At 42.7% G+C, this 27,302-nt stretch overlaps 1 protein-coding gene across 1 annotated transcript in view; it reads left to right on the top strand.

Annotated features, from left to right (window-relative positions):
- Positions 1–10,902: 10,902 nt before the first annotated feature.
- The window catches only part of CPM (carboxypeptidase M), a 100,238-nt gene continuing 83,838 nt past the window's right edge, over positions 10,903–27,302 (top strand). The window contains exon 1 of the mRNA XM_057316544.1: positions 10,903–11,185. The gene's annotated coding sequence lies outside the window, so the exon portion shown is untranslated. The remainder of the gene's footprint in view (positions 11,186–27,302) is intronic.

Below are 27,302 nucleotides of genomic sequence, written 5' to 3' on the forward strand. Positions count from 1 at the left end.
TAAGATTTAATAATGCAAGTGTAATATAAGTTATCCTTGTCAGTTTCCTATTGCTGCATAATAAGTTATCATAAGTTTAGTGGCTTGAAACAACACACTTTTATTATCCCAAGTTTCTGTAGGTCGTAAGTCTGGGCATCTCATAGCTGGGTTCTCTGCTTAGGGTCTCACAAGTCTACAAACAAGGTGTTGGCCAGGCTGTGTTTCCATCTGGAGGTTCAGCTGGAGAAGGATCTGCTCCTAAGCTCCCTCAGATTGTTGGCAGAATTCATCTCCTATGGTTGTACGACTGAGGTCCCTGTCCTCTTGCCGGCTACAGCCAGGGCTTGCTCTCAGCTCTAAAGGCCACCTGCAGTTCCTTGCCACGTGCCCTTCTCCATAGGCTCTCATAACATGGCTCTGTATTTCAAAGCAGCAGCAGACAGAGAATCTCTGACCTAAGGGAGAGCCCAGGTCTCATCTAGGGACTTTAATCTGATTAAATCAGGTCCATCCAGGATAATCTCCCTTTCAATTAAATCAAAATCAACTGATTTGGGACCTTAATTGCATCTGCAGTATCTCTTCACCTTTGCCATAATCTGTTGGCTAGAAGCAGGTCACAAGCCCCACTCAAACTAAAGGAGGGGGGTTACATAAGGTGTGAACGTTAGGGAGTGGGGAGCAAGGGATGCATCTGAGAATTCTGCCTGTCTTAGCCTGCATATCTTCTCACTGCAACCTCAGGGCAGAACCAGGGGAAAATAATAACTAGGAAGCTAACTTCATGGAATTTCAGGGTTGGAGAGGACCATTCCCTGCCCCTAAGTGAATAATCCTCAACCAGACCTGAAAAATAATGTTTATGCTTTTACAGATCTCCAGAAGAATTATTCTATTTGTAATCAGTCCTTGTGGATAATAAAGTTAGCACTTGCTACCCTAAACACCTCAACAAACAACTTTATTTTCACATCGTGGCACGAGTACCAGGATCGCCAAAAGTGTGGACTAGGCAGGTCCAGGAGCAATCTTGAGATCAGAAAAGCCAGTCTTTGTAAAGTGAATGTAGCAATTTCCCTGCGCTCCCTCCAAATATAGAAAATGTCAATTCAGGAGCTCCTACGTACAGGCACTGCTGGTATCCTCCTTCAGTGACTGGTTTTCTGTTTGTTTGTTTTGGTATCAAGCAGAAAATGCACAAGAGGGGACAGTTGCCACCCACCCAAGCCTTATACTCCACATGTGGCTTGTGGCTCAGCAGCACTGACGCCACTTGAGAGCTTGTTAAAAATGCAGACTCGGGCTACACCTCAGACCCGCTGAGTCAGAATCCTCACTTTAACAGGATCTCCAGGTATTCACGTGCACGTTAAAGTCTGCGAAGTCTGTATTAAACTTTCCAGAGCGATGTACCTCAGCCCTTACCAGACAGCTCGGGATATCCAGCCTCTGTCGACTGGTCTCTATTTTGCAGGAATTACTGTCATTTTATTATTTTCTGTTGTGATTCTATTATTTATTCACTTATTTCCCAGCTTTATTGAGATCTAATTTACATACAACACTGTATAAATTTAGGGTACACAATGTAATGATTTGATAAAAGTATGCATTGCAAAATTATTACCACAATAAGGCTAGTTTACACATCGCTCATCTCACATGCTTACATTTTTGTGTGTGATGAGAACTTTGAAAATCTCTCTTAGCAACTTCCAAATAGACGATAGAGTATTGTTAACCCTAGTCACTGTGCTGTACATGACTTCCCCAGAATTTATTCATCTTACAATTGGAAGCTTGTACCCTTTGGCCACCTTCACCTATTTTCCCCTTCCCCCACACCTAGCATTTTAAACATAATCCAAAGTCATTGCTGTATTTCACTTTGTTGGCAGCAACATGGCATCTGATCTATTAAAAGCTTCTGCGTGGGGCACCTGGACGCCTCAGCTGGTTAACCTTCTGCCTTTGGCCAACGTCTTGATCCCAGGGTCTTGGGATCGAGCCCCACATCGGGCTCCCTGCTCAGTGGGGAGTCTGCTTCTCCCTCCCCCTCTGCCTGCCACTCCCCCTGCCACTCTCTCTCTGTCAAAATAAATAAATAAAATCTTTAGAAAAAATAAAAATAAAGTTTCTGTGTAAGATGAGAGACCACATTAATAGGATTCTGCCAACTTATTTTTTGAAGGTTGCACTTGTGACCTGTTCGTTAGAAAACAGGTCCGTTAGGAACTGATTTGGACACACTTGGTTGCCGTCTAAAATCAATCTGGTGGCATTGCAAGGACCAAAATATCAATATCCTTAATTTATGTGGTAGAGTAGAACACACGTATATCTGACTTCTGCTTCATCAATGGCTATACGAGACTCCGGCAAACTTCCAGGGAACCTTGTTGTCTTCACGTGTAGATCCTTTCTAGGGTCTTCTACAGTTATTTTGTAGCAGAAGCTGAATTAATAAGGGCACGAGCCTGGGAGACAAGGCTGTGGCTGTACGTGGGTGCGAGAAGGAAGCTGGTGGAAAAGAGACCGGGAAAAGGGGATCTGGATTTTGGTTCTCTGTAAGCCGGGTGTCATGGGTCCTAGTGATCAGTCTCTTCTCTGGCTTTGGAAACAGGGCTCAGGCTACATCACAACGGCACCAAGCACACAACTGCTCACAGATCTCCGGAGGACAACGTCAGTCCACTAGAAAGTTCGTGGAAGGCAAAGCAAAGTCTTACGCTGCCTCTTAAACCACGAACGATCTAATACAATTCCCCATTAGACCTTCCTGTCATCTCCCAGCCCCAGGCTGCCCTACAAAGTCTCTCTCAATATCTCTTCCTCCCATACTCCAGCTTTTCCATCTCCTACACCCCTTAATATTCATCTTTTCCTACGAGAACAATGTGGCCGTGTCTCAAATCTTTCCATTTTGTATCACTGCACATTACTTAATAGTCTCTTTAAGAAAGATCATTTCACTTTGCACTCGGGAAACAAATGCAACTCCAGTTATGGGGCTGGATCCTCCTTATGCGGCCGTGAGGATTATGAATAATCAATGGCCTACAGTGAAACCTAGTGATTGGGGGTTTGGGTCTGGGGTCAAGGTTCTCCTCCTGTAAATTACTCAACCCCGCTAAGCCTCACTTTTTTTTTTAAGATTTTATTAATTTATTTGACAGAGATAGAGACAGCCAGCGAGAGAGGGAACACAAGCAGGGGGAGTGGGAGAGGAAGAAGCAGGCTCATAGCGGAGGAGCCTGATGTGGGGCGCGATCCCATAACGCCGGGATCACGCCCTGAGCCGAAGGCAGACGCTTAACCGCTGTGCCACCCAGGTGCCCCTAAGCCTCACTTTCTTGATATGTAAAATCGAGTGTGGGCTCTGAGCAATACAGACTGTGCCTTGAATAATAAAAGTAATGCCTACCTTATGCATTTGGGGAAAGTCATATCAGACATCATATGAAAAGGACTTCCCCAATCCCAGTGCCTGGCACAAAATAAGAAGGGGGTTATAATAGCAGCTGCTATCCCAAACTCAATCATTCCAAGTAAATGAGGGTCTACCAAAATAACTCCTAAGTACTCGTTCAATAAGCATCTATTTAATGACTGCTGCATGCATAGTCCTATCAAAACAAAATAAGGAAAAAGGAAGTAGGAGCTAAATAAGCATCTAATGAGAGCCAGCTATGTGCCACGTTACATTTACCGTCTTATTTTTTCCTTCAAATAGCATAGTGAGAAAGATTTGTGTCCCCACTTCTACAAATAATGGGACAGCACTTTGAGAGGTTCTATAACTTGCCCAAAAGGCACAAATCTGAGTTCATACCCAGGTCTGTGTGGCTCCGGGGTCCTTGCCCTTGTATGAATTGCAGTGCCTCAAAAGTAGAATATATGAGGGGCGCCTGGGTGGCACTGCCTGTCCAGCATTCGACTTAGTTTCAGCTCAGGCCGTGATCTCAGGGTCCTGGGACTGACCCCTGCGCTGGGGGGGGGGGGGCTGTTCAGCAGGGAGTCCTCTTAAGACTCTCTCTCCCTCTCCCTTTTGCCCCTCCCCATTGCACTCTCTCTCTCTCAAATAAATAAATAAATCCTTTCAAAAAATTTTTAAAATGTTTTTTAAAGATTTTATTTATTTGATGCAGAGAGAGAGCACAAGCAGGGAGCACAGGCAGAGGGAGAAGCAGCCTTCCTGCTCAGCAGGGAGCCTGATGTTGGACCTGATCCCAGGACCCTAGGATCATGACCTGAACCGAAGGCAGATGCTTAACCGACTGAGCCACCCAGGAGCTCCCAAATAAATCTTTTTTTTTTAAAGTAGAATATATGACCAAATCTTAAATTCTAAGGAGGAAAAGAGAAGGGTTAGACGAGTAGAAAAGGGAGAAGAAAGAGAGAAATACATGAAGTAGGAAGACAGGAAGGAGAATCAGATGTTGAGAGCAGGATGAGAGAATGGTAGGAGGGAGCTGGGAGGGTGACTCCTCCTGTTCCATTGACAGCAGCAGCTCATGGACAGCCAGCACCCCGCGCTCACCCTTATCACCTTAGGTGATGTGTGAACTAGATCCAAGAGGAAATGCATCACTTCTGCGGCTTACCAACACCTGCAGCTAGTGACAAATGACCTTACCCTCTCCCTTGAGAGGTTCAGACAGAAGTACTTTAGCCTTCTACGTATAATTTAATTCTCTGTCTTATTTACAATTTAATTTTGCACTACCCAATAACTGTCTCATATGAGTTCATCCCATTCCCATAACCAGACTATAAAACACTCAGTGCATGTACCTTGGTTTACTATTCTGTAGGAAGAGGTCATGGATGAAAACACATTACTAAATTTTATGAAACCTTTCTAAGAAGAAACTGGAAAACACAGAGCTTGGGATAGAGAGAGTTATTTTGATTGTAAATAACAGAAGAGAGAGCCCAGACATAAACCCATGCATACACGGTCAACTAATTTTTTACAAGGGTGACAAGTACACACAGTTAAAAAAGGATTCAGTTAATGGTTTTGGGAAAACTGGATATCCACATGCAAAAGAATGAAACTGGACCCCTATCTTACACCAAGCACAAATATTAACTCAAAATGGATCAAAGATTACAGTGTAAGACCTGAAACGGTAAAACTCCTAGAAGACATAGCGGAAAAAAAATCTTGGCAATGGTTTCTTAGATAAGACACCAAAATCCTATGCAACAAAAACTAAAATAAACAAGAAAGGACTACATTCAACTAAAGAACTTCTGCAAAGTGAACAGCCAATAAATTGAAAAGTCAACTTACAGAGTGGGAGAAAATATTCACAAACCACCTATCTGATAAGGGATTAATATCCAAAATACATAAAGAACTCATACAACTCAATAGCAAAAAAACCAACAATCCAATTAAAAACTGGAAAAGGAACTGCAGGGACATTTTTCCAGAGAACACAAATGAAAAGATCCTCACATCAGTAATCATGAGGGAAATGCAAATCAAAATCACAATGAGATATCACCTCACCCCTCTTAGGATGGCTATTATTAAAAAAGACAAGAGATAATAAGTGTTGATGAGGATGTGGAAAAAAGATAACCCTTAAACAACGAATATAAAATGGTATAGCCATTATGGAAAACAGTTCTTAAATATTAAAAATAGAATTACCATATGATCAAGCAATCCCACTTCTGGGAATGTATATGAAGGAATTGAAATCAGCATCTCGAGGAGGTATCTGCCCATGTTCACTGCGGCATTATTCACAATAGCCAAGATAACGAAACAACCTGCGCCAGCTGGTGGATGAATGGATAAAAACGATGTGATACACACACACACACACGCATGCACAATGGAATGTTATTCAGCCGTGAAAAAGAAGAAATCCTGTCACTTGCAACGATATGGGTGGACCTTGAGGACATATGCTAAGTGAAATAAGTTAGACAGAGAAAGACAAATACTGTATGATCTCACTTATATTTGGAATCTAAAAGAGCCAAACTTGCAAAAACAGAGGGTAGAATGGTGGTTCCCAGGGCCTGGGGGGGATGGGAGATTGGGGAGATGTTATTTAAGGGTACAAACTTAGAACTAGTAGACAGGAAGTTTTAGAGCTCTAATGCACAGCGTGGTGATTATAGCCAATGATACTGTCTTATAAACCTCCAAGTTGTTAAGAGACTAGATCTTCACTGTTCCCGCCACAAAAAAGAATTGATAATTATGTGATGTGATAGGGGGAAGTAGCTAATGATAGGACGCTAATCACACTGCAATATATAAATGTATCAAACCAACACATTGTACACCTTAAAAACCTAGACAATGTTATATGTCAATTATATCTTAATTGAAAAATTCAAGAATAATAAAGAGGAAGTAACATAGATTTTGGAAATATATTGCCAGATATTATGAACATTTCTTGCTGGTCCCATGGAGGTGAGGGTGTCTGTCCCCTGAAGGGAGTGGCTCCTGGTCAGCTAGTCAGCTGCCCTGGGAAGAGACCAGTCTGGGGAATAGACTCTGGGGGAGGAGTATGCATGGCAGGGGGAGGAGGGATATTTTCTTGGCTCCTCATCTGGTCTGCACTAGGCCCCTTCTCAGTGTTGTGGAATTGCCTGAAGCTCTTCTGTTGGGGTGGGAGCTTTTCCTTGTCACAGGGCAATAACCTTGGGGCCAGGCAGGGAGTGTGCAGAGGAGAGGACCTCGGGTTAGGACCTGGCTGTAGTTTCCTTGAATCATTCTCTGTGACACATGGCCTCTTGTCATCAGTACAGCCTGTCCTGCGCCCGACCAGGAAGGGGTCCACACCCACGCTTGGGTCAGAGTGATCCAGGGAAATGCTGGATCCCTACCCCTGAGGTCCGAAGATGGGGCCAGCGGAGAGCTGGCTGGGCTCAGAGCCTCGAGGCACGCCCTAAGGGGGGTTCCTTTGAGAAAGCCACTTACCCAAAGTCTGTCTCACCTCCCCATCTGTAATATCAAAAGAAACATCTACCTCTCAGGGTTGCCATGAGGATTAGAGAAATACGTGTGGAGTGACTGGAATTTATATATTCATTCATTGTTTATTCATCTCATCCCATATTACTGTAATTATTACCTGCCAAGCACCAGGCGACAGAAACGCACAGTGAGCAAGACAGGTCAAGTTCCTGCCCTCTTGACGTTATACTCCAGTGAGGAGGAGAGAAGACCATCAGCCGATAAATGCAGTCAGCACCTGATCCGGATGCACATGATTGATTCAGGAAAAACCTGCAAAGGGTGAGGGAACCAGGAGCAGGAGTGTGAGGTGGGATCTCCCTGGGCCTGGTCAGTGGGGCTCCGGCCTGCAGACCACACCTTCAGAGTTGTACTCTGAAGCAAGAAGATGGAACATTTGTACCCCTGTCTCTGTCCGTCCTTGGCCACCCCAGGTGAAGTGGTTCCTCAGTCAGGGAGGGACCACAGAGCTGGTCCCAGGTACAAGTGGCCGGGGGGTGGGGGGGCGGCATTTGTGGGAAGTGGGCTGCGGGCACACTGGCTACGCGCACACTGGCTGCGCGAGGCGCTCGGGCCGGGGCCTCAACAACAGCTACAGATGTTCCCGGGGAAAAGTCACATCATGGGAGATGTGAGGAGAGAAGGAGCACTCAGGGGCCTGAGGGAGACTGACTGCGTGGCCACGAGCCAGGGCTGGATTCAGATCTTGTGGAACCTGGAGCTTACAATCTGGGGGGCCTCTTTCAGAGTAGATGAATATATAAAATCATGAAAATAAACCAGTACAAACATGAAGATTTATTCAAAATGAGAAACGAGGACAAATTATAAGTAATAAAAGCAAACAAATGCCTCAAACATCACAAAATCCAGGGGGAAAAAACATATTTATATGAACTCCCTAACATACCTTTACAATACCCTTTCCTACATATTTTGGCTATATTTTTTTGATGGTATCCCCATGTGATAATGGTTTGGTAGTATACCATCTCTAAGAGAATAAAGAAATTTTGATCTTTCCCCTAAAATGGTAGACCAAAAAAACCCATTTTTGTTGTTACTGTTTTGTTGTTACTGTTGGTTTTTTTAAGTTTCTTTGAGCTTCAGAACTCATTATTTGTCGAATTCATGACTTTTTAGGATTATTGTCAAGTTTGGAGAGCCCTCCACTAAGTTTCTTTCCTGAACGAGCTGTGAGCTTTGGAAAGCTGTACCATGGCTAGCTTCAGACTCCACACATTTCAAACTCTTCTCTCCTGCTCACCTCGGCCGGTGGTGGCTGGGTGTCGAGGACTTGCCCTTAGTGAGCTGCCTGCATATGACCACGACAGGTGGTTGGCCGGGAGGGATGAGGCTTTCCCAGGACCGTAAATCAGCTTCGCCTTAGCCAGCTCCCCAAAATGCCCACAGCCTCTCCAATGCCTCCTGACGAGGGGCAGCAGGAGGGAGGGGCAACCTGAGTCAAAAGAGAGAGTTGACTTACGTTTTAACTGATGGTTGCCAAAATATTTTATTTGCAACATTTACAAAAACATGCAAACACATGAACAGATTCCCTAGAGCCCCCCGCCCCCACCCCCAGGACTTAGAAAATGGCTGTGGCAGGTGAGGGGCTCCGAAATGGAAGCTTCATTAGCTTTGCCCTAAATTCGCCTCTTAGTGAGGTACTCTTCAAACAGGTGACATAGACGCCAAAAACACTGAGTTGGCGCTCAATAAATGATTATTAATTGGCGATTCATGGTGAACCCACTGTGGTCTCTGAAGACAGGGATGGTTGGCTCTATCCTAAGTCTCGGACCAAATGATGGAAAGCCGGAAAGGCAGCACCTCCCCGGGAAGGCTTCTTTTAAAATAGAAGTTGCCCGCATGACAGACTCTCCCTAAAACACCCCGTTTACGGTCTTTGGCCACCCTTGCCTACAGGCAATAAACGGTAACAGGCTGTGCAGGGTTGGTTGGAATCAGTAAAGATTTTAAATCCGTGCATCGTTTGGCTATGACTTGCATCTTCTCGTCCTTTGCCGGGTCTCTGGATTAAGGGAGTCCCTTGCGCCTGCCAGGTGTCCCTGATTAGAACACGAGTCTCCCAGCCTTGTAATTATTTACCTGTCCGGCTCCCTTACAAGAATGAGCCTGTCCGGCTCCCTTACGAGAATGAGCTGGGCCAGGGCAGGGCCCCGTCTGCCTTGTGTGCCTAGCGCCCAGCCCCGCACACAGAGGCATTCAACCCATGTTGTGCGATGAATACTCAATTGCCCGTCCAGGAATGTTGATAAAGGAAAAAAGCATTCCACCAGCTTCCATTTTTTATCTCAAATTCCCAAGGGCAGGTAAGTTAATACTTTGCTCAGTGTGGTCTGTAATGTAATGCTTGACCCCGAATGACTTAAGAAAGTTTCTGTTTTTCAGGTCATTTGCAGAAAGCACAAGCTAGTTTACATAAGTAATTTGCACTGGTGGATGGAAAGCATTCACAAAATAAAAGAGAAATAACCCCCAGTACGTAGTTTTCATTCTGGTTACTCTGCACCAAAATATGAAACAGATTCTCTTTCTTATTTTTGAGAAGGACAAGAGAGCTGCTTGTCTAGAAGCACTGTTGCCTTTGTCAATAAATAAAAGGTCCTTGTGTTTGCAAGGATTTCACATGATGTACTGAAAAAAAAAAAGGCGTGTAAAGTTTTCCATAGCAAGTGTGCTCACCAGATTTATGCAAACCACTTAATTACAGAGGGTTCAGAGGAATCAACCATACTTCTGTGCAGTGCTAATAAGAAGGCTACACGACGTCTGGGGGTTTTCTCCTGTGGGTTCCTTCTTTCCTCCCTAGCTTTCACAGATCCAAAAGGAACAACAGCAACAACAAAACTCACAAATTATTTTTTAACTACAGCCAGAAATTTGAAGCGTATTTCGAAGGGACTGACAATATCTGACATCAAGCTAAATTAATAGAGAAAATATTTTTTTCCTGTATTGAAACTAACAGTGTTGAATAAAAGCAAGTGAAATCCTTCAAAAACTTTCCAGGGCTCTCAAACCCTGGATTTAGATAAAAGCTTCCTTAACTCCAAAGATATCAAAGGAGTTAAGTAATATAAATATTTTAATAAAAAATTAAAATCTAGACAAATCCTGAAAATAGTAAATGGAGACTCACTGTGGATAGTTGGGAAGTCTCTAAATTTATCAAATATATATGTTTGTAAGCAAGAAGAGCCTGAGTTTCATTACTGAAGGAATCACAGGGGCTGGTAAATGGAATAAAATGGAATTTTATTAAGTAAAAGTTACTCTCTGTTAAAATACTAATAAGAGTAAGTTTATCTATGTGGCTTCAGGTGCTAGCCCTCTAACCAACGGACCTATTTTTAAGGGTAATTATGAACGACATTGAAAGTTTCTGCCTAACTGCACTCGACTATTTCTCTGTACCCTGTCTACTAGTGTGTGAAAATCCGACATCAGCCCCATTATCAGTCCCTGCTAAAATCAGTTAGGTTTCATCAGTCACTGATACCTCTAGTTTTATTGGCATTGGAGTTAGCAGGGCTGTGAAGGCAGGAACTCTGGGTTGGGTAGGTGGGCTGCAAAGGTCAGGAAAGGTGAGCACATAAAATAGTATCCAAACCATGGTTAAAAAAAAAAAATCAACCGTGTCTGGGAGATAAATATTCTCTCCCTGCGTGGAAACTGTAAAATGAATGAGATCATAGCCTGGGTTGTGGTCCGCTCACCCAAGCCATGCCAGCTCGAGGGCTTTGCAGGAAACGGCAGATGATCTTTTCTGGGCCCATGTTCTCTTCTCTCCCCATGGAGTGTGAGGTAGTGGTCAAGCCCACAGGCTCTGCAGCCAGATTTACGATTCCGGTGTACGACCTTGAACAAGGTACATTTTTGTTGACACATGTCTGCCCCATTAAAGTGTAACTTCAGGAGGGCGAGCCCGTCCTGCAGCTCGCAGCCATAGAAGAGGGCCGAGTGCTCGACAGGGATTCATTGAACGAGTGAATGAAGTATTTAACCCCTCTGGGCCTAGTTTTCTCGTTTGTAAAATGAGGCATATATATATATATGGCAACCAGTGTCAAAATGCAGGCACGGGTCTTAACTCCCCGCAGAGTCCTTTATGCTCTTCCTGTTCAGGGAGAACATGGCTTCAGGACGTGCAGCTGCTGACAAAGGGGACGGATAAAGCCACCACAGGTGGGTCCTGTTATGTGTTATTTAATCGTGTTTACTTGGAAATTCACTCTGCTCTTTCAAGAAAGAGATTTGGTGGTACAGATGTCCTTACGCTCTTATTTTTGTTTTCACGGGCCAGCCACTTGTTTTAATGAGGTGAAAATGACTCAAAATGTGATTGTGGAAGGAAGAGGGGTAGGAGCACATTTTCAGTTACATTTCAGCGCTCTCATTCTCATCCCACTTATACAACTTGAGTGGGAAAATATTTTTAGAAGTCAGTATGCTCCGTTACAAAATAAGTGTATAAACAAACTGGTATCTTTCCTACAGATGGCTGTGTTCGGTTAGAAAAAAAAATAATGGAAATATTTTTGCAATAGCAAAACTAAGTATTAAACACCAATGCATAAACTTAAGAAATATGAGGGCCTGTATGAAGAATCCTCTACAGCTTGACTCAGAGACATAAAAGAAAATAAATCCATGAAGAGATGCACCTTATTTATTGGTGGAAGATTCATTATCATAAAGGCATCAATTCCCACATTAATTTAGAAATTTAATGTGAAGTTTTCCGTCATATTTTTCTTGGACCTATTCAAAATAATTTTAAACCTCGACTTTTTAGACTAAACTTATGAGAATAACCCATCTAGTTTAGAAAAACAGGAGAATGTGGTTAAGGAAGGACTTGTCCTATCAATTATTTACCAAAACATGTCATAAAGGTTTAATACTTTATTATTTTTTTTTTAAAGATTTTATTTATTTATTTGACAGAGATAGAGACAGCCAGCGAGAGAGGGAACACAAGCAGGGGGAGTGGGAGAGGAAGAAGCAGGCTCCCAGAGGAGGAGCCTGATGTGGGGCTCGATCCCAGAACGCCGGGATCGCGCCCTGAGCCGAAGGCAGACGCTTAACCGCTGTGCCACCCAGGCGCCCCAAGGTTTAATACTTTAAGTATAAGAAAGAAAATTGCTAGTCATGATCCCCTAAATTGATTTCATGACCTACTAAGAATCGTGAGCTACGGTTTGAAAAATATTGGTTTATAAATATCAAAAATGGGCAATTTGGTTAAATATATGTCAGTATGACCACACAGAATATATGCAGCTGTTAAATATAATGTGGTAGAACTGTATATTTGCCGGGAAAGGTGTTGACCGGATATATATAACTAAAATATTTACTAGAATTACCCCATTTTGAAAGCACAACAACAAAAATATATACATGCAGAGCAAAAGCATACGGACAGATAAGTGCCAATATATTAACGGAGGTTATAGTCCATTTGTCTTTAGCTTAAACCTCACTTCCAATTTTTTGCTATTATAAGTAATACTATGATTACTACCTTTATGAAAAAAAAGGTTTTCCAAATTTCAGACGATACCCTTAGGATAGGTTCGTAGAATTACCTTAATAAACATGTTTAAAGCTATATCCCAACATTATTTTCTAAAAGGGTTGGAGCAATTTTCATGCCTGCCTACAATGTATGAATGGCCACTTCCTTGTACCCCAACTCGTATTAGAAATCTCATTTTTAGGGGGCGCCTGGGTAGCGCAGTGGTTAAGCATCTGCCTTCGGCTCAGGGTGTGATCCCAGCATTCTGGGATCAAGCCCCACATGAGGCTCCTCCACTATGAGCCTGCTTCTTCCTCTCCCACTCCCCCTGCTTGTGTTCCCTCTCTCGCTGGCTATCTCTCTCTCAAATAAATAAATAAAATCTTGAAGAAAAAAAAAAAGAAATCTCATTTTTAAAAATGAATAAATACAACATTTTTAGAAATATTTGTTCTTCTAATAGGTTAACAGTTTTCACTACTGTTTTAATGTCTTTTATTTCCAGCGAGGTGAAACACTTTTCCATCTGTTAGTCATTTGTATTTCCTCTTTTGTGTATTGTTGCAAATGCCTCCTGCGTGGACCATTTCCTTCTCAGTGATGATTACCTTGATGCAACTTTTTTCACTCCTAAAGAATATATTATTATATAATCTCATATCAAAACTCAGTCTAAAATTTTCTTCTATCTCAGGTCCTATCTTATAAAATGAAGAAAAAAAATTTTTTTAAATATTTATTTATTTGGGAGAGACAAAGATAGTGCAGGGGGAAGAGGCAGAGGGAAAGAAAAAGAAAGAGTCCCAAGCAGGCTCCATGTGGAGCACAGGGGTGGGCTCCATCTTGAGACCCTGAGATCACAACCTGAGCCTAAACCAAGAGCTGATGCTTAACTGTGCCACCTAGGTGCCTCTAAAATCAAGAAATCTTTTAAGATATCTAAGGAACTATATGCCTTACAAATTTATTGTAACCATTCACTGCCGAAGACATTTTTCATCTACACTTGATACTTCAAATATAGTGACTTTTGAATTTCCTTTCCTCCCTCCTCTAAATGTGCCCAAGAAGAAATTTTAATTAGTATGTTGAGATATTAAGAAATTTTCTTTATATGGCATAAAATTATCTTCTGAACAACACTGAATACATAAAATTATTTAGGAAAAAATATATGTCCAACAGACCTAAAAAAATTAGCTTACCGGGCTAGAACTAATTCTGGGTCTGTTTTCAGCAATCAACAAAGCTATCATGGAACTTTCAGGACACACCTGTAGTGCCATAGGGAAGGCAGTCATTATTTTATTTTCATGAGTCAGGTATTTTATTAGGTGAAAGATCGGTGTTTTTCAAACTGTGAGTGGGTTAGGAAATCAGTTAAGTGGGTCAGACTGGCTTCTTTTTTTTAATGAAATAAAATGGAAGGGGAAGAAAAACAAGAAAAGAGCATCACATGTAATAAAGGTAAATATTACTTCATGTGATGTGCCAAGTCACTATGTAAATTCATCCTTTCTATGAGCTATGGCCAAATGGGTTGAAAAGCACAGGACTTCGGAGAATAGCCAGTGTTCTTCTCATTAAAAAAAAAAAAAAATTAGGGGCTCCTGGGTGACTCACTCGGTTAAGCACCTGCATTCAGCTCAGGTCATGATCCCAGGGTCCTGGGATCGAACCCCACATTGGGCTCCCTGCTCAGTGGGGAGCCCACTCCTCCTTCTCCCTCTGCCACTTCCCCTCCTCCCCCTTCTCATTCTCTCTCTTTGTTAAATAAATAAAATCTTTTTAAAAGTACGTTAAATTAAATTAAAATTTAAATTTAAAAAAATCACTAATTAACTCCATCCTTACCCCAACAATTACTCTTCACTAACATTAGTCTTTAATAACATATTTATTTTTAAAGAGGATTATTCATTTACTGCTACCATATGCTAGGCATTGTTGTAGGCACTGAGGATAGAGTGGTAGAAAACAGAGGTCCCATAGAACACGAGGACAGACGATGTACATTGTCAGGGGTCTATAAACACCATGAAAAGCAGGAGGGTTAAGAGAGGGCGAGTGACCCAGGTACAGTCTCAGATAGGATGTTTCGAGTAGGCCTCACTGAGAAAGTGACGTTGGAACAGAGTTCAACATTTAACTTTTTAATCGAGCATTTTCAATGTTATTTTAAATCCAAACGAAGTGAACAATTGCCGAGATTTATATGAACTATTTAACGCCCTATCATGATGTTGAGTTTTTTGTTCATTTTTAATTTTAATCATTTGCTCAACAAACGTTTATCCTGTGCCTGCAGAGGCCGGCCTTTGCATTGGGCCCTGGGGATTGAACTGAGAAAAAGACAAATTTAGATTCTGCTCTCAGAAGTGTCCAGTCTACTGGGGTCTTCAAAATTGGGAAATAGGCAAAGACAATCACAACGTGATAAGTATATGACGGGGGAGTACAGGTGGCAGTCCCCTTCTTAGGGGATCAGGGAAGGCTTCCCGAAGGAATGCTGACCAAGCTGTGGTATACAGCATGAAATAGAATGATTGGAACTTGCAAATTTTTGGATTTACCCTCATTTAAAATCGTAGCTGAGACCATCAGCGTCTCAGTGGTGCTAAGTGAGAAACTTCACATTGTGACGGAAGGTGCTTTCACCTTCCCGGAGCACTGGGTTAGTTACTACCCTCTGTTCGAAAACGTACAGAAGGTTAGAGAAGGTTTACACACGTGTTCCCAGTAAAGGTAGAGCTATAAGGATTCTTTATCTTATGATCATAAAGTTAGGTTTCTCCTTGTTTACTAGGAAGGGCAAAGAGTGCTCCTGCAACACTCAGAGGTGTGTTTTTATAGGTGACCTGTTGATTCATTCCCTGGAGACGGTGACTGTCCCGCAGAACGGCATTCTACATGTTAGAGTGCTGCTGCTGCCGAGAATCTGTGTCTTCGCTCGATGTCGTAAACTGTTTGTCATCCGAGGTTAACCTAGTTCACCAGCCTTGTGATGATGAACCAGGAGAGACCTCGCGGAGGCTGATAGAATGAACTCCACCAGTATAAACGGCTGCTGGATTTCTTGGCATAAGGAAAATACCTGAAGCCTTTTCCTTGTTGCATTGATTACGCAAATAAAAATAAATAGGTGAGGCTAACCCAGTTAATTTTAGGCACAGCCCCAAATCTCATTCTGACAGGAGTGGAACACCAGGCGGAACGAGGAGGCCATGCCCCAGATCAAGGGAACTGAACACAGGAGGGGCTGAGGGCTGGTGCAGGCGAGTCTGTCTCAGAAAATGAAAGTGGTGCAGAGGCAGAGCTGCCGTGGGAAGATGGCAGGCTGAGGAGACGCACGTGATTTCCCTCCCAACCCCAACGTCACCTACTGTGGCAATACCCTCCCCAAAATGCCTTTTCATAACCACCGCCCCCCAAGTTTATCCAAAGCACTTATGGCTCTCTAAAGTACTAAATAATATTTTACCCATTTGTCTTCTGCTCCCTCATTAGGATGTAATTAGCTCATAGAGAACAGGACTTTTGTCTGTTTTGCTTACTAACACCCCAACTAAGAATGGGAGACTAAAAACTGGAAGTTCAAGAGAGAGGCTTAGTAATTTTGATCTTCACTCTAGGTCCAGGGTAATATGGCTGGATTTTTTGCTGACTCTCTTCCTCCCCATCCTCTACCCCCATATTAGTATTTTTGAGTATTTTCCTTTGGACTCTAAGAAGAGCCTTACAATCTCCTACCTGGAGGGTAAGGCCTAGGAAACTGTCCGATTCTGGGAGCTGAGTAAGGATAGAGGTCTGGGAGTTTCTGCCTTTAATGTTTTTGTTTTGGTTTAATCAACTTTTCCACATTGGTTTGTAGACTTGTGGGAGCAGGCCTATATCCAGATTGGCTCAGCTCAGGAAATAGAAGCAAAAAGCTGATTATCTGTCTTCTTTCTTTCCATTTCATGCTTTAAACTTCTGCCAGTTTTCTTCAACAGTCTCTCTTTGGTCCCATTTATCAATGCAAACAGTAGATGTGTCTGTTCACTTACCTAAGTCTTGAACATGCTTCTTCTGGATCTCTGATCTGACACTTCCTCACTCATTCTTCCTTGTTCTTCTACCCCCCCAATGAGTCACACCTGCTCTTCTTATTTATTTCCTTTACACAAAGCAAACAAAAGCCTCATACAGGACTGAAGCCGCGTGTATTTCTGATCAAAGAGCATGAGATGGAAGGAAAGGGAGGCAAGGGAACTGACTGGATGGCCAGGAGCTCCCTAACCAGCTCATGCAGGATGTTTATGGAAAGTTCATGGATTTCCTTAACTCTACCACATGTATATAAAGGTTCCAGCTGACTTTACATGAACTCGATGAACTGCATTTTTCCATGAAGTCACGTTGACAAGAAAAATGGTCTTCAAAATCAAGACCTTCGTTGTTAAACCTTCTATTAATTCTGCTGCTTCCAAGCTACCACGTGCAAATGAGCTGCAAAGACAAGTCAAGATCACCATTTAGACAGCATTTATCAGTGGGAACCCTGACACTCTCAGATGATGTTACCTTTCGCAAACAGTAGTGAAGCTTTACCTAACGATGGCTTGACTTACTTTTTTTTAACGTGGCAGCCAAACCACAAATTTGCTATTGGTAACAATGGAGAAATGTTATTCAGTAGAATTCTTCTTGGGGGGAACACAGTACTTGTTTTGGAGCAATGTCTTGGTAAGGTCTTTTGGAAGTATGAAGCAAAGACTAGCAACCCAGGTATCCATCAACGGATGAGTGGATCAATAAAATGTAGCATGTACATAGGATGGAATATTATTCAGCCTTAAAAAAGGAAGGCAATTCGGACACATGCTATGACATGGATGAACTTTGAGGACCCTATGCTAGGTTAAAAAAGCCAGTCACAAAAAGACAAATACTTTTTATGATTCCACTCATATAAGGTATCTAGGGTAATCAAATTCATTGAGGCAGAAAGTAGAAGGAAGATTGCCAAGGGCTGGAGTGGGAGAAATGAGATATTTTTAATGGGTAAAGAGTTTCCATTTTGCAAGATGAAAAAATTCTGGAGATTGGTTGCACCATGATGTGAACATATTTAACACTATTGAACTGTAGACTTAAATATGGTTCTGATGGTAAATATTATGTATTTTACCACAACTAAAAAAATCTTGAAAACCTATAAAAAAAAACCCACGAGACACAATATTAAAAATAATCTAACATCTTAAAGGTTTACTGATTTAAGTATACTTATGATAGCATTCTAGCTTATACGGCTGTTTTTAAAATAAAAATATACAAATGTTCAAAAGACTATATTTACATTCTTTTTCTCATAACTCTTCCTGTCCTGCTGACACTTTTACACGCAGTCCTCCCGGCCAGTGTCCCACAGCATTCTATTTGGGAATGGCTAGATCAATCCAGTAAATTGAAATTAACAAACTCTCCTAATTTTTGCTGAGGATGATAGTTCCCAATACGGGGTTGCAGAGCCTCTACTTAAGTCAAGATAAGTAGGCCAAAAAAGGATGGATGGATGGATGGATGGATTTTCTATATACTTTTTCACTGGCAACCTAGGTCCACAGTTGGCCTAGAAATCTGTGTTTCTTAAATGGTCTCAAAGTATTTATGATAGTCAGCCAGGTCTGGGAACCACTAGACCAGAGGCGAAGCATTAAAATATTTTCATGGACAAGTAAATATTTGGGCGTAATACTCTAAAGTGATTTTGAAGCACTTACTAAAGTTCCAGTTTAAATCAGAAGACTTGTCAGGAGAAACCCTTACACTAGCAAATTGTTTTAAAATTCTATTTTTTCTTACTTGAACATCACAATTACATAAACAATTTGATTTCCCTCCCTCAGTTGCTATAGGTTATAGCATGCTTAACCGAAAGTGTGTTTTTCTTCTTACCTGTGCTGCAGAAAGGGAAAGATAGGTTCAGAGCTTCCTGGGCTCAAGACCTATGTCCTATGACCCATGAGGGGTCCATACTTAGAAAGCCCCATGCTGGGCCTAATGCTCTGCTGTTGCCACCTTGAAACTCTTTTTGTGTTTTAAGTTTTAATTCCAGCTAGTTAACATACGGTGTTATATTCGTTGCAAGTATACAATATAGTGATTCAACAATTCCATATGACACCTGTTATTCATCACAACAAGTACACCCCTTAATCCCCATCACCTATTTAATCCACCGCCCACCCACCTCTCCTCTGGTATCATCAGTTTGTCCTCTGTAGTTAAGAGTCTATTTCTTGGTTTCTCTCTCTCTCTCTCTCTCTTTTTTTCCTTTTGCTCATTTGTTTTGTTTCCTAAATTCCGCATAGGAGTAAAATCATAGGTATTTGTCTTTTTCTGACTCATTTCACCTAGCATTATACTCTGACTCCAGCCATGTCATTGCAAATGGCATGATTTCATTCTTTTTATGGCTGAATAATATTCCATTCTATATATCACATCTTCTTTATCCAATCATCAATCAATGGACACCTGGGCTGCTTCCAAATCTTGGCTATTGTAAATAAGGGATGCATGTATCCCTTTGATTTTTGCATTCTTTGAGTAAAAACCCAGAAGTGTGATTGCTGGATTGCCATCTTGAAATTTTTTTTTTAATTATTAATAATTTTTTAACAAGGGACCCCACATTTTCTTTTTTTTTTAAGATTTTATTTATTTGAGAGAGAGAGAGAGCATGCAGAGAGAGAGCACAAGCAGGGGGAGGGGCAGAGGGAGAGGCAGAAGCGGACTCCCCACTGAGCAGGGAGCCCAGTACTGCGGGACTTGATCCCAGGCCCTTGGGATCATGACCTGAGCCAAAGGCATACGCTTAACCAACTGTGCCACCCAGGTGCCCAGGGCCCCACATTTTCATATTGCACTGGGCCCCAGAAATTATCTAGCTGGTCTAGAACTTGGGTTACTGATTGCAAAACGTGATGCTCTAGGCTCAGTTGGGAGAAGGGTTATATGAGTAAAGAAGCCGGATTGTCCCTTTTACTCAAGATTCAATGTAGCTATATTATACAAAATTTTCATAGTGATTTTACCATGTAGCATGGCAATACTAACAGGAGAATCCACAATTTAAAGAGAATCTAGAGCACATAATAGTTACATACAAGTTTCAAACAGAAATCCTCACAAAGACAGATATAATTTTCTCATAAATATTTACAAGTTTCAAATTGCTGGATATCAGTCACTCCATTTATCTTGGTGTTTCCTTGTGAATGAAGTCTATCCAGTGTCTACATCTTATTGAGAAAAATCTGGGAAGCTAATGCAGAAATTTGAATCAAGAATGCCAAAAAAAAAAAAAGTTTCCATTCTGAGCCAAAGAATGAATCACTTGTGCATTCATATGTTATAGAAAATATGATTCCTTTTTTTCCAGTTTCACAAGGCCAACACCTATCAGAAACACTAATTCTTATGGTAACTGATTTAGACTAGGTCTCAAAAGCTATAAAAAGGCTGTCCGTGGAAATGAACAAAGAATGTATTTGTATGTTTATCTGGGAATTCTTGCCAGAATCCATTGCAAATCAGCAAAGTAACATTTTACTTTTACATTTGTGCTTTAGTGAATTTTATAAATCCCAAATCTAACTGATTTTTGCTTGTAGAGATATAAACTGATATGAGAAGAGAAGACTGGGGATATGAGAGAACTGAAATGTTTGTGCCTATTTATTAAGCATGATTATCCTTCCTCATCAGAAATCACCATAAGTCAGCTTTCTCAAAAGGCACTGACGTCCAAAGTCTGTGTTTTACTTCCTCCTATCCTTAAGTCACCTAATAATGCCGGCACGTGAAAAGTACTCAGCAAACCCTCTCTTCACCCTCTCTCCAATTACGGCCTCTCAGGGATCAAGCTCCTCCCACCAGCTAATTTTTCACCCTTATCTGTCCTTACTGGGCAGCACCCCCAGGTAGACAACTTTTCATATTCTCTCTTGCACACATCCATTATAATTTACGTGTTCTTGGTCCCACTTCTTCTGATTTCCAAAATGAAAATAATCTAATTTCTATCTCAGGCTCATGTTTTGATGAATTAATGTATTAGCAAGGTAGCATTCTATTCTCCTGTCTGTTTTGGGCTTTTGTTTTGTTTTTTCACTATAACAATATTTCAGGACAGTGGCAATGGAGTGACTGTGAAAGTTGAAATTATGGCTATGCAACTGGGAGTTTGAAATACCTCTGAGTCTCTTAATTTAGGTAATAGCCTATGGACAGGACTGGCTCTTTGTAAAAGACACGTAATAATTTCTTTATTCAATATCAAACACGTACTAAGGACCTAGCCTGTGCTAGGTCCTTAAACAAGGTGACCGGATCCCGATCCTCATGGAACTTACATTCTAGGCATGTTCCCCACATAAACCTATGAACAATAATAAGGAAACATTTGGTAATGATAACCACTATGATGAAAATAAGACATGGGGCGCCTGGGTGGCACAGTCGTTAAGCGTCTGCCTTGGGCTCAGGGCGTGATCCCGGCGTTATGGGATCGAGCCCCACATCAGGCTCCTCTGCTGTGAGCCTGCTTCTTCCTCTCCCACTCCCCCTGCTTGTGTTCCCTCTCTCGCTGGATGTCTCTGTCAAATAAATAAATAAAATCTTAAAAAAAAAAGAAAAGTAAAGACATGATGATGTGAAGAGAAGTGACCACCAGGACATGGGCTGGGGGCTACAGCTGAGTGGTCAAAGATGGCCTCTCTGAGGAGATGACATTAAAGTTGAGACCTGAATGATAAGAAGGATGACATGGGGTGATCTAGAAAAAGAACATGCCTGACATGTGGGAAGATCTAATGCAAAGGCCTTAAGGTGAGAGGTAGCCCTGTGTGTTCCAGGGTATTGTGGCTAGCGTATAGAATTACCAAAGGAGATGAGAGGGGAGAGGTAGGCAAGGGCCAGTTTACGTGGAGTCTTAGAGGCCAGGAGGAGTCTTTGGATTTGTTTCTAAGTGTGACTAGAAGCCACTGGAGTGTTTTAAGCAGGGAAATAACGTATTCTGCTTGGGTTTTAAAACAACCTTCTGGCATTTGGGTTGTGACTTGACTCTAGATGCCAGACAGGGAACAGGGAGGGCAATTAGGACAGAGATGGTGGTGGTTTGGGTCAGGATGGCACCTGTAGAGGTGTCAGCAGCAAAGTCAGCATATACTTGGAGATAGAGTCAACAGAATTTGCTGGCATATTGCATATGGCAGTGAGGAAAGGAAAGAGAAGTCAAGGATGATTCCTTGGTTTGAGTTTGAGTAACTGAATGTATAATAGTGTCATTTTCTGAGTTGGAAAAACTGGGGAAGGGTAGTTTGGTGGAACAGGTTTTAAGGGGGAAATCAAGAGTCACATCTTCAAAAAATATTGAGTGTAGATGTCTCTTAGACATCCGAGTAGAATTGTCACGTGAACATTTAGCCATGTAAGTCTGGAGCATGGAGGAGAGGTCAGGGATAAAAATTTAAATTTGGGAGTCATTGGCATATAGATGGAATTCTAAGCCATGGGGTTGGATGAGATTATCTAAAGACAGGATAAATGGAGAAGATGAAGAGTCAAGAACACCACTGCTTAGAGGATAAGCAGAGAAGTCAGCAAAGGAGCCACTGAGAAGTGCCCATTGGGGTTCTTTGGCTATCTTGACAGGGCAGTTTCAGAGTGATAGGAAGAGTGAGGGGATTGAAGAAATACAGGTGCATACTTCTCAAGCTTAGGCAACACCCCACAAAGCTGTGCTGGAGCATATAATATTCTTAAAGGTGTTTTATTTTTTTCTATCTATGTGGCACAGAGAAAATATGCAACAAAAATAATGCTGTGAAGTTTTCATTGCCACCTACATAGCTCATAAATCTTGCAATGTCCTAAAAGAACTGCCAAATAGCCAGCATTAATAATTTTATGGGGTAGCTCTCCAAGACATCATGAAGGAATAACTAATGAAAGCAATTGTAAAAAGGCTAACAAAAATAGAAAACCTGACTGGGAGTAACTTATGCCTGATGAATTTCTATGCTGTAATCCTAACGAAGCTACCATAAACACATGGTATTGACTTCTGTGGTTAAGGCATTCATATTATAACTAATCCTCAAACTAGCAAAATATTTGTCTAGAGTTGTGACAGACTTTTTTCACTTGTCACAACGTGCTACTGAAATGGCATCTATTCCATTGAATTCAGCAACTACTTTTGTTGACGATGCAGATGGTAAGGGGAAGGGGCTGTGATGACTGCTGAAGGAGACACAAGGATGAGTCATAAGCAGTTCCTGCCTTCAAAAAGCTGGCAAGAATTCTATCACCACCAGTCCGCCACCAAACAGGGGCAGGGACTGAGTCTCTCAGGATTACCATTGTAAGCCAACACCTAGACGTAGAAGTCGCTCGTCCTAGTCTGTTCAGGCTGTGATAACAAAATGCCAACTACTTGGATCACTTAGAAACAGAAATTGCTCACAGTTCTGGAGACCGAGAAGTTAAGGATATGGTGTCAGCAGATTTGGTGTTTGGCGAGAGCTTCCTGGTCCAGAGACAGCCAGCTCCTTGCTGTATCTGCATATGGCCGAAGGGGCTGTGAGTGACCACTGTGGGGTCCCTTTTATAAGAGCATTAACCTCATTCATGAGAGCTCCACCCTCATGACCTAAGTCCCTCCCAAAGATCCCACCTCTTAATGGCCTCACCTTAGACTTAGGTTTTCAACATTTGAATTTTGGGGGGACACAAACGTCCAGGCCATAGTGGCACTTGAGACAATAAACGAATAAATGAGTGAATTTAAAATACAGAAAGACAAGTGTCTTTAAAACTTTAGAATGGAGGGGGGTGAGAAATCTAAGATTTTTGACCACATAAGGAGATCCTTTAAAGAGGAAAGAGGAGATGCATACTGAAGGGGGCTCTTCATTGCCCAATCCCATGAAGCGTACTGCCTTGAGTTCCTGATCTAATATGGAGCCAAGTATTCTGTAGCGGCAATGCGTATCAGTGTCCTGGGCTGGCTCTCACAGTAACATGCAGAAGAAACTGTTTTCTATGAACTAGTACCTATCTCCCCTGACTGACCTTATCTACTTGAGAAATAGTGGTTTGGATGAAGATACCCAGCCATCCAACTTCAGCTATCATGCAACTAGACCGCGATATCATACAGATAGCCGAGCTCAAGCCTCACGTTCTCCTGACCCATCTATCTGTAAGCACAGAGGAGGTGCACACAGGTAGCCACAAATGGTTTGCCTTCCTACTTACTTTCATGAGGAAACACAGGCCACCATCAAGGACTAACTGACAACATGGAACCTCTGTGGAGTCTTGCCCTGACCACCCTCTTCTCAACCATTCAGAGAAGGCAAAGACCCTGGGAGGTGTGAAAGGCTATAGATAGGACAAACTGGGGGAAAGTGCCTCTCTCTCTCTTCCCCCTTCTCTTCCCTCTCTTCAGCTGGTGTCTCAGCTGAAGGTGAGTGTCCCAGGTGTGTGTTTGGTAGAAGGGAGAGAAGTGGAACCAGCTTCGTGAGTGTGGGACCTGCACCATTATTCAGGGCTCTTGGCTTCACCGTCTTGAAATTCTTGCCGGTCTTTGAACAAACGACCTCACTTCATTTTGCACAGGGCCCCACATCGTGTAGCCAGTCCCAGAGGCGGGAGCTGGTAAGTACTAGCCTGCAGGGAAAAGCAAGCTCAGGCCTGACTCTCACCTGGGCCTTACCCTGGTGCTTGTTGACCAGCTTCTGGTCAAGTTCTTTGTCCCCCCAAGCACACCCAACATCAGAACAGAGGGACCTTGGACTCGCTAACTGGGATCTGAGGGAAAAGCAGGAAACAGTTCTCAACTGTGACATTTCTTTGGAAGCTTATATTTTATCCTAAAAAAAGAAAAAAAAGATATTTGCATACTGTTCCATAATATATCTGTTGGATACATTTTTAAAATAAGATAGGCCTTTTCCCCCAAAATAATCTTTAAGTAAGACTGACACTTGAAGAAGATACACCCTCCTTCTCACTTGGGTATAAAAGCCTTCTGCCCCCTCCTCACCAAATAACTTCCCATGCTGTGGCAACGGGGGGCACACCAGTCAAGGAGAGGCTCTGCCGAGTTCCAGTTCAGCAAATACCCCTCACAGGACTCCAGCTTCCTGTCCCTCCTCACATGGCCCTGCCTGTGGCCTTCACTGGCCCATTATATAACACATGGTGTCGGGCTCCTTTTTTTCTGCTCTTCTTCCTTTTCTTCTTATAAAGAAAGTCACATTTGCTTGCTAGGACCCAACCCTAAAAGTGCTTTCTACTTCCTCTCGCAGTCTGGAGGCACCTCATGGCCAGGCCAGTTGACTTCTGATTAGGCCTCCAGGCTCCCGGTAAGGCTGTGCAGTTCTGGGTTTTATCCACTTTCCAGGTCCACCCCCCTTCCCTGCTCTGGCTCAAGACCTACCAGCGGCAGCGGCTGGCAGGGCCAGCACGGGGCATATCTAACCAACTCGAACAATGATGACAGTCACTGGCTCTCGGTTGTCTCTCAGGTCTGCACACGCAGTGCCCTCTTCTCAGAATGCTTAAGGACTTCTACTTGTCCTTGGGTCTCAGTCTAAATGCTACTTCCTCTGGGAATCCTACCTTGACATACTTAACCCCGCCTCCCACTCACCACCCAAACTAAGCCAGTCCTCCCTTACTGTTCTTTCTTCCCCTTATAGGAATACTTACCACATTGTACCTACTACACTCTTGCTAACTTGCCTGTATCCCTCACTAGACCCTCAGCCTGATCAGAAAAGGGACTTGCTAGCCTTCTCCATTATATTCCCCAAACCTGGCAATAAGAAAAGTGTAGAATGCTGTTGAAGGCTAGGCATCGTTAAGCGATTTTCACTTATAATCTCACGACAATTCTAGAAGGAAAGGATTAGTGTTCCCATTTAACAGATGGGAAAAGGAAGGCTCAGAGAGGTTGAGGATGTTGCCTAAGGTCACACAGCTGCAAGTGGTTCCATCAGGTTGTGAGACCCCTAAGTCTATATGTTTAACTCCCTATGTCAGTCAGAGTTCAGTCGGAAATAGAACCACCAGGAGTGATACAGAGTGAGGCATTTGTTTTAAGAACTGGACCTTGAAAGAGTCGTTGTCGGAGCTCATTAAATGGTCTGTGTAAGGCTATTGCTTCTGCATCTGGTGCTGGGCCTGCAGTGTGCAGAGCAGACAGTCGGAAGGAAAGTAGGAGAAAGCAAGCACAAGCTGGAGCTGTGGACACCCGCTGCAGCCCACACTGGTATCTCCCTGCCTCCAAGCCTCGTATCCACATGAGGATGACTTCCAGAAGCAGTAGGCACCTTTGTCTGGGGTAAACACACCACGCCTGGCCCTGGGCTCACAAAGGCTGAAGGAGGAGCTCTGGCGGGACCTCAGGAGCGGAGGGCCCAGCTGCTGCGCCATGCGGAACCGTGTGAGTCAGCAGGGAAGCAACGACGTCTCTGAGCTGCCGCTTGTGCTCCGGTGCCCTGCCCTGCCCTGCCCAATACGAGCCTGCCTTCACTGCCTCTCCCGGTCGCTTTACTGTTACAGATGTCAAAATAAGATGTGCACTGCTGAAACTCAATATTTATAACACGAATATATCACATAACTTTACGTAGTATATTAATGCCTTCAGTGATTATTTCCATGCCAACTGCATCCCATAATTCTTTTTTTTTTTAAACATTTTATTTATTTATTTGACAGAGATAGAGACAGCCAGCGAGAGAGGGAACACAAGCAGGGGGAGTGGGAGAGGAAGAAGCAGACTCCCAGCAGAGGAGCCCGATGTGGGGCTCGATTCCAGAACACCGGGATCACGCCCTGAGCCGAAGGCAGACGCCCAACGACTGAGCCACCCAGGCGCCCCTATCCCATAATTCTTAAGTGGAGGGGGGAGGGGACTTGCCTCGGTCAGCTGTCCAATCTCATGCCTGATTTTTCTGGGACTTCCCAAAAAACTGTACTTCGAGGGGCTGTCCTGGCTGCATTGGCTCTCCCAAAGCAGTTTTCCAAACTTGCCACTCTCTCTGAATCTCCACGTGCTCACCAACCTGGAACCTCTCAAAACCCTGTCCTTTTGGGGTTCTACATTCATTACTTAGACACAGTTGATTAAGTCATCAGTCATTGGTCATTGATTCAACCTCCAAGCCCCATCCCCCTCTGACCAAGGGGGTGGGACTGAAAGTTCCAACTTTCTATTTTTTTAATTTAATTGTATTGTATTTAAATTCAATTAACTAACACATAGTGTATTATTAGTTTCAGGGGTAGAGTTTAGTGATTCATTGGTTGCATATAACACCCAGTGCTCATTACATCACATGTCCTCCTTAATGCCCATCACCCTTCTTCCGTCACCCGTTACCCCATCCCCCTACCCACCTCCCCTCCAGCAACCCTCAGTTTGTTTCCTAGAGTTAAGAGTCTCTTATGGTTTGTCTCCCTCTCTGATTTCATCTTATTTTATTTTTCCCTCCCTTCCCCTATGACCCTCTGTTTTGTTTCTTAAATTCCACATATGAGTGAAATCATATGATAACTGGCCTTCTCTGATTGACTTACTTCACCTAGCATAATACCTTCTAGTTCCATCCACATCATTGCAAATGGTAAGATTTTATTTTTTTGATGGCTGAATAATATTCCATTGTATATATACACCACACCTTCTTTATCCATTCATCTGTCGGTGGACATCTG

The sequence above is a fragment of the Ursus arctos genome, unplaced genomic scaffold (genome assembly GCF_023065955.2).
Source record: "Ursus arctos isolate Adak ecotype North America unplaced genomic scaffold, UrsArc2.0 scaffold_21, whole genome shotgun sequence".
Classification (NCBI taxonomy): Eukaryota; Metazoa; Chordata; class Mammalia; order Carnivora; family Ursidae; genus Ursus; species Ursus arctos.